General features: G+C 40.6%; 1 long non-coding RNA gene across 1 annotated transcript in view; it reads right to left on the bottom strand.

Moving 5' to 3' along the window:
* Positions 1-337: 337 nt before the first annotated feature.
* Positions 338-8,587, bottom strand: part of LOC133493215 (uncharacterized) — a 38,263-nt gene continuing 30,013 nt past the window's right edge. Inside the window, exon 3 of the long non-coding RNA XR_009792895.1 lies at positions 338-887. This is a non-coding gene — a long non-coding RNA (uncharacterized LOC133493215). The remainder of the gene's footprint in view (positions 888-8,587) is intronic.

The following is an 8,587-nucleotide window of genomic DNA, read 5'->3' as shown; positions in this document are numbered from 1 at the left end:
CCTTCATGACTGCCTTTGGAAAATACAAAGCCCTGGTGTCCTCAAATTGGTATGTCACTGTTCCCACAGCAATAATGACCTTGTGTGGATGCTGTTGTATTTTTTTCCATCTACGTGTTCTCATTTGTAAAACTTAACATTGTTTTCCACAAAGGAACACAATGCGGAATAGTCTTTTAATGATAAAGAACTTCAATGACAATGATGGGAATGATGATTTTTTTTTTAATCAATATTGCCTGGTTTGTTTCCAGACCCAGAGTATGAGTAAAACATTTTTCCTTCAAGTGTACGTGTATTTATTTTAATAAAAATGATTCTGTAACTGAAAATCATTTGAAGAAGTTACTGGATGAGAAAAGAATTTGTGCAAATGCATAATAAACAGGAGGGAAACATTAGATCCATTCTTTTATCATGTATTTGTCTTTATTATTCTTGCTTTTCTATTGTTCTCTTTTGGTATTGTTCTATTGTCCTCCTCTGGCATTGTTCTCCTTCCAAGCAGCAGTGTGACTTGGGAGTATAACCCAGCGACGCCTTGAGGAGTGATGCACCCCCTTTCTGGGCAGATACTCCTCAACACCATTATGCTTCCTTTGTATTCACCCCTGTATTGGCATTCACCATTGTTATGTTTATCTTTGTGTTGGTAATGTCATCTGTTCTTTCATTTGCTTTATAATCTTGTAACCCTTTTGTTTTGAGAAACAAATAAAAAGGGGGACACTGATGAGGCTGACTCAGAACGGGTGTTGGCATTGCAACTGGTCAGTCAAACCCGTTTCTCCTCTAGAGCCAAATTGAAGACCTGTCTTGTTCCTTCATTTGCATAATTTAGACCTAACAGGAATCCAAAACGTCACGATGGCCTTGTCGACGACGGGCTGCAAAAAAGAATGACTCCCCCCAAAAGGAGGAGGAACAGACATTAGTTAAAACCAACAACTTACAAGTGGGAGAAGATAGTGAAGAAAGAGAAGCAGAAAGACAACAAGAAGACATTAAGGAACAACTGTGTCGTCTGTGGAATAGACCAAGTGGCGCGTCATCCTCTTCGACACAGAATTAATTGAGAAGGAAGGACAAATGGCTGAACAAAACAGTGAGTTGAACACTCATATAAATAATTTGGAGGGATGGACGCAAGCCCAAACACAGGCACTTGGACTAACATTAATGCAATTACGCACACTTATAGCACTTCAGAATTTTAGTAGACGAGCGGGCCCAATATTGGATGGACTCCCAGAATTTACAAACAAAGTGCTGGAACAGTTGCTATATATTGACCAAAAATCACAAGAAATATGGACAGCTGTCAGTGAGGGATCACAGACAGAATGGGGAATTATAAGACCTCATGTTTTCATAAAAGGAAGTAAAAACTACTCATTTTGGATGACCTTTTTGAAATAAATTCCAAAAGATAAAACAATTTGCTTCCCCTTGATGAGTAAGGGTGGAGCATACGTACTAATAAATTAAGAACTGAATCAAGTCAGCACCAAGAAACTCACCGCCTTCCTGTCCAAGACAATAAGATTAAGGAAAAGACTAAGAATGGAAGAACGGATTTGAGACCAAGAGTTAAGAGTTAGAATTAATGTAGAATTAAGAGAAAAAAATGGAAGATTGAATTCGTGACTTAGGGACCTGTGTGACGTCTTGGAAACGCAAGCAGCTTCTGTGTTGGAAGTATCAAGTAGTACATTGGTAACACTACAAGGGATCCAGGATGACCATTTGTGGTTGAAAAGTTACGTTTTGACATTGCACTCTACAAGACGACAGGAAATTCCTTTTTTTGCTGAAATGGATAATCTTATGAAAGTGACGCAAGAAAAAATAACGTGTATGATACACAGAGTGGAAGCAATGTCAAAAACCACTGCTGAAAGGATGGAGGCATTATCAGAGGATTCTGGACCTTCATGCTCTCAGGACATGAAATAGAATAGTAAAGAAAAAAGGACTACATTGTTGACTGAACCTAACGACATTGACTTTTGGAGTTTGAATGTAATTAGAAACACCCCCCGGAGCATAAGTAAATATATATACGGGGAATGATATGAGAAGAGTTAGAATCCCACCGTCTTACCCCTTTGAACGGAATTATGAGCAAGACAAAAGAGGAGATTGCTCTGCATGACAACCTGGAGACCCACTTAGATGAGTTGGAGGAAGGAGCGAAGAACATATCCCAAGGAATAAAGCTCATGTTCATGATAGTAAAGAAAATAAGACAAGACCACAAAGCGTTGGAGAAACCTGTTTCACAACATCAAGCTAGACAGAAAAACTTTGCCACTGAGATGGAAGACTTTGCGAAATAAATAAACCATGCTTACTATAGTGACAAATGAGAAAGCTTTGTCCACCAAGATTACCAAAATCGAAAGAGAATAAAGAACCTCAGATCTTCCGGCTCCCACGAAAGGATAAAACCAACTAAAAGATTACTCTTTCAATTACACTTCATGGACTTTACGAAATACTTGAGGTACTCGAACCGACCCCAGATAAAGAGGGTGTGATATTAAGATTGAGACGATATAAAGAAGGACTACCAGATATAGTGCAGCAGCAGCAGCAATCACAACCAAGAGCAAGCATGGCCGAAGACATGGCTGAATGGGAATTAAAAGACTCAAAGCAAAAAGAACCTACAAGCCCAATAGAATTGAATTAAAGAAAGTAATGAACTGGTGGGACTTACAGACTTCTGAGCTCAGCGTTATGAAGATCCAGGAACACCTTAAAAAACTCCACAAATGAGCACTTCAGGCGTGGCAACTGCAAAAAGGCCCTTGAGGAATTGTGAACCATTCAATTGCTCTTTCAGCCAAAAACGTTCCCAAACCCTGCTCTACACAAACAAATGCACCTCGAAGCACCCGACTGTCAAACTCCTGAAGTTCGCAGATGACACCGCAGTCATCGGCTTCATCAAAGACGGCAACGAGTCTGCGTATCGACAGAAAGTGTCGAGACTGGAGTTTTGGTGTGACCAACACAACCTGGCGTTGAACACTAAAAACTGTAGAGATGATTGTGGACTTCAGGAGGTATCCTTTACCACAGCTGTCCCTGATGCTGTCCAACTATCTTGTGTCAACCTTTAAGTTCTTGGTAATTACAGTCTAACACTGTGTACCTTTTGTGTATATATTTTTATTCTTTATTTTTCTTTCTTACATAATTTATTACATATGTATTTTATCAAGTTATGATGCAGGTCATTTGCTACATTCTGAGAGAAGGCGACTCTATTACGTCGTCGGGCACAGAAGTCTGGAATGTTCGAGGAGTGCCTATTTAAAGAGGTGAAGGACTTTTAAGTGGGCTTCTTACGACCACCGCTACTGCTGCTTTCGGACATGTACACAAGTACACTGCTTTTTGCCTGTCATCTTTTGGGACATTTCTGAAAAATTTGTTCACATGGAATATTCGCTGGAGAGAACGTTGACCTATTTGGAACATTTGTTCCAAAGTCACAGAACTTCCGGTGTAGAGAACGGGCGCCATTTTGGATGGGTGAATTCGAGTCAACAAACCGTAACTAAGCATTAATCAGTTCAGAAAGGCGTATGAATTGGGGTGCACTGCTATGTTAAATGGGCATTGTAAAGCATCTTTCTTTCGACTGCCAGCTGAACCAGTGTGAGAAAAACGGGCCGTTAACCAAACTGTGACAACTGTGGCTGTCTCGTATCAGCAGAGCCCATCTAACACCCAAATCATTCCCTTGTGTCACAGTTTGCTCTGAGCATTTTGTTCTTAGTAGGTGTTGAATAGCTTTTAGAATTTCAAACCTACTTAGCAATAACTAAGTTTTGTGAAGGAGAAGTATTCTTTAGAGCCAGGGGCCGACATAATACTCGTGTGTAAATGCAATGCAAGTCTCTCAAAAATCTGTATTTTCTGTCAGCCCACGAAATCAACTAAAACTGAACTGAATACCCCCCAGTACTCTATAATAAATCCGTCCTAATCTTTATTTCATTGTTTCACATATTCGGTTTGCACTTGCTTTTCTCATTCTGCCCCAAAGTGATCAGTATGAGCACGTTTGCAAAAACGAAAATAATAACCTACACCTCTTTTGTTGGTATAATCAACATAATTTTACAATGCTGACTGTAATCACGCGAATGAATACTTTCGACAGCATATACTGAGAAATTAAGTAGCCTCAGCCTGCATATTTAAATTGCATTGTGCGGGACACTAACCTCATCAGTGTGGAGACACAGGTTGCTTACAATGGATACCGCTGCATCACGAACCCAGCCATTGATGAATTAGTTGTAGGCCTCCAGACCTTTGTAATTCTTAAGTTGGTCCATTGGATAAGCGCTTGTCGAGAAGAGGAGATAATTGACAATGTCTGGATAGGTTACCGACACCCAGAGTTCCAAATTCTTGTTCCGTTTGTGTTTCTCCAAGGCATATGGGTCGATATTGTCAATCAAAGCACACTTCTTGTCGTAACGGTTTCTTGAAACATCTAATGAGCCCCGATAACATTTCAAAGTCTTTTTAGCCATCATGCATCACTTTTAACAGTCGTACGAACATTTGTGTAATGCTGGTCTGTATGCAAAAGCGATAGAGTGAACGCCGTGTCAGTAGAGTGAACCCATCCAACATGGTCGCGCGCTCGAATGAGGTCACGTGGTAGAAAACAGTCTATACATAGTTTGGCTAGACTGTCTTTGTACTCCTATTTTGTGGTAATTTGTTGTTTTGTGTTGTGTTGTTATAAGTGTGATTAAATTGTCTTAAATGCAAAACAACGGCTTTGTTATATTTTCCTTTGTTATATTTTATTCTAAATTCACGTGTAACAACCTCCAACACAGTGTGGTTTTGGGCCGCCATAAAAAAAGGACAATCTTCGACTGCACTGGACAATCAAAACCACTGAACGGATTGTCGGGACCACTCTACCCACTATTGAAGACTTGCACGAAACTCGAACTAGGTCCAAAGTGGGGAGGATCCTTTCGGACCTTCCACATCCTGGCCACGAGCTCTTTCAGCTCCTTCCGTCGGGTAAGCGCTACCGATCAATGCAAGTCAAAACTAGCCCGCAGTCAAAAAATCTTTCCTCCTCTGGCAATTCAGTCATAAAATTTTTCATCAGCAAACCTTCTATTTTGTGCCTTGTGCTGTTGTTGGGACACATCCTCACATCCCTCTGATCCTATCTGTACTAGTTTTAGTCATGTATTCTGTAGACTATAACATGATTCGTCAATTTAAGATGCTCCTTTTGCACAATTGTCTTTGCACTGGTCTATAACGGGAACTGCGAATGGGAAAGGGGACTCTGTATAAGCTTCACATGACGTGGGGCATTGGCGCACTCTTAACTCTGAATCTTGCACAACTGGTACTCTTATAAGGAATAGTTCCTATTAACAGAATTTCTCTTGTTCTTTGTTCTCGTTAGTTTGTTCTTTGTTCTGAATACCTTACCAGGGCTGCACCGACTGCTGGAGACCTTGTGTTGTTACACACTTGTTCAATAAAGCTGATTCTAATGACAACAACAACTACTACTACTACTACTGCTACTACTACAGTAAATCGAGCAATATTACTGCACAGCACACACTATTTTGCATGGAACATTAGGAATCTTTATTCATTGGTCGGAATGGGGAAAAACCCCGATACTTGTCATTCAAATGTTTTTCTGCTGTTGAGACTAATGCAGGAGCCCACTCTAAGTCAAATTATCCAGAATTAATCGACACAAGAAGGTTTTATTTCATTGAAATATGTTTTCCTTAACTTGGAAAACTACTCAACTCAATGATTTAAGATGTCACAAAACCTGGTATTTCTTCTAGTGTGTGATTAAAAATGACTATATATTGTGAGAGCAGCGATTATAGTGCTGGGACATGATCTTTTATAAATTCAAAATGAAAGCCAATACATATCCAACTAAACAAGCTGATTTACAGAGAAGAAAGTAAGTATTTGAACACCCTACTATATTACAGGTTCCCCCACTTAGAAATCATGGAGGGGTCTGAAATTTTTATTTGTAAGTTCATATCCACTGTAAGAGGGATAATCTAACAAGAAAAATCAAAAAATCACAATGTATGATTTTTTTTTTAACAATTTATTTGGATGCTACGGCTGCAAATAAGTATTTGAACACCTAAGAAAACCAATGTTTATATTTGGTACAGTAGCCTTTGTTTGCAATTACAGAGGTCAAACATTTTTTGTTGTTGTTCACCAGGTTTACACACGCTGCAGGAGTTCTCTTCTCTAGATCAGACAGGTTTCTGGACTGTCACTGAGAAACACGCAGTTTCGGCTCCCTCCAAAGATTTTGTATAGGGTTTAGGTCTGGAGACTAGCTAGGACACGCCAGAACCTTTACATTCTTCTTACAGGGCTAGTCCTTGGTTTTCCTGGCTGTGTGCTGTTGGAGGACGCTTTTTTTCCTCCGCGTGTTTATTTAGTTTTGGGTAGTGAGAATATTTGTTATCCAAATAAAGGCTGAAGATGATGAACAGTTTATTTATTGATTTAAAAATGCTCGAGCCTCTATTTTACAGTCCTTTGATTTCGAATGAGGAATTCTAGTCTCTAGGATTCTCCAAAAAGAACGAGACAACCTCTTGGTCCAAAAAGTTTAGGACTGGCCCTCAACCTACTGGTGTGTCTGGCAGTCACGGGATTCACAACCTTTTTGTGTTGGCACAACCTCCGAACACAGGGCTCGTCTAAACCCTTTCTACAGTAGAGTAGAGAGAGTAGCCCATACACACTAAGGCTTTTCAACCTGTACTCATAGGACTATACCACCCAAAGTTTCCCTTACTATTCAACCAGCCAGAAACAAATTTCACAATGTCACAAATTCAAACGTGAGACGGACCTCAACCCCAGTTAACAGACAGAAGATCACTTTTGGAGGATAAATGTCCTCTTACCTTATCAGTTGTTGGCCGGCCGATGTTCTGTCTGTCAACCAACACCTCAGTCCGAAATCACGTCAGGGTCACCAATTTTTGGAGGACGCCTTTTTTTTCCTCCGTGTGTCTGTTTAATTTCGGGTAGTGAGAATGTTGGTTATCCAAATAAAGGCTGGAGATGATGAACAGTTTCTTCGAAGAATTTACTTACAAAATATTCCGGGCACTTATGAGTAAAAATGGCTGTAGAGAGCAGATCACAAGTGCAAAGAGAGAGAGAAAGCACACATCCTTTATCTTGTCATAAGGGCGCACTAAGGGTGGTATCAAACCTGTGGCGTGAGACCGGGGCTTTCCACTTAGACAAAGGGTTTCTGTCTCAACCCGTTCTAGCTGGCAATGGATTATAACAAAGTGTCCAGTATGCAGTTCATCAAGGTTAGCCTATGTTCAGACATGCGATCAAGGGCACATCTGGCTGCAGAACAGAGCCCCACTGAGGACATGAGGAAATTATGGAGACATACTTCAGTGCTTAGGGTCATTGTCATGTTGAAAGACCCAGCCACGACCCATAGTCAATGCTCTGACTGAGGGAAAGAGGTTGTTCCCCAAAGACTCACAATACATGGCCGCGGTCATCCTCTCCTTAATATAGTGCAGTCGTCCTGGACCATGTGCAGAAAAACACCCCCAAAGCATGATGCTACAACCCACATGCTTCACAATAGGGGTGGTGTTCCTGGGATGGAACTCATCATTCATCTACCTCCAAACATGGTCAATGGAATTATGACCAAAAAGTTCCATTTTGGCCTCATCTGACCACAAACCTTTCTCCCAAACTTAAGACGGGCGTTGACGTGCTGGTTTAAGCAGGCAAACATTCCGTGCCTGCATGATTTCAAACTAGGACGTCTTAGTGTATTACCAACAGTCACCTTGGAAACGGTGGTCCCAGCTCTTTTCAGGTCATTGATCAAGTCCTGTCATGTTGTCCTGCGCTGACTCCTCTCCTTTCTCAGGATCATTGAGACCCCAAGAGGTGACATCTTGCATGAGGCTCCACTCCAATTGAGATTGACCGTCATGTTTGGCTTCTTACATTTTCTAATGATTGCGCCAACAGTGGACCTTTTTCACCAAGCTGCTTGGCAATTTCTTCATAGCCCTTTTCAGCCGTGTGGAGTTGTACAATTTTGGCTCTGGTGTCTTTGGACAGCTCTTTGGTCTTGGCCATGTTACAAGTTTGAGTCTTACTGATTGTATGGGTGGACAGATGTCTTTATGCAGCTAATGACCTCACACAGTTGCATCTGATGCAGGATAATACATGGAGTGGAGGTGGACTTTTAAAGGCAGACGAACAGGTCTTTGAGAGTCAGAATTATAGCTGATGTTGGTGATGTAGGTGTTCAAATACTTTTTTGCAGCTGTATCACACAAATAAATCATTAAAAAATAATACATTGTGATTTCTTGCTTTTTAGTTTTAGATTTGCTCTCTCACAGTGGATTTTCTTCACTGTAGTTCCACATTATTGATATGCCATTTCTTAAAAGTACATTGAATAAAGGGTTCATAACAACCTAAAAACAGATGCAGCAATCAGGTACAGGATCACTCACAAATT

This window comes from Syngnathoides biaculeatus, chromosome 20, assembly GCF_019802595.1.
Source record: "Syngnathoides biaculeatus isolate LvHL_M chromosome 20, ASM1980259v1, whole genome shotgun sequence".
Lineage (NCBI taxonomy): Eukaryota > Metazoa > Chordata > Actinopteri > Syngnathiformes > Syngnathidae > Syngnathoides > Syngnathoides biaculeatus.
Note: the sequence above shows the minus strand (reverse complement) of the source record. Positions and strands in the feature narration are given on the sequence as shown.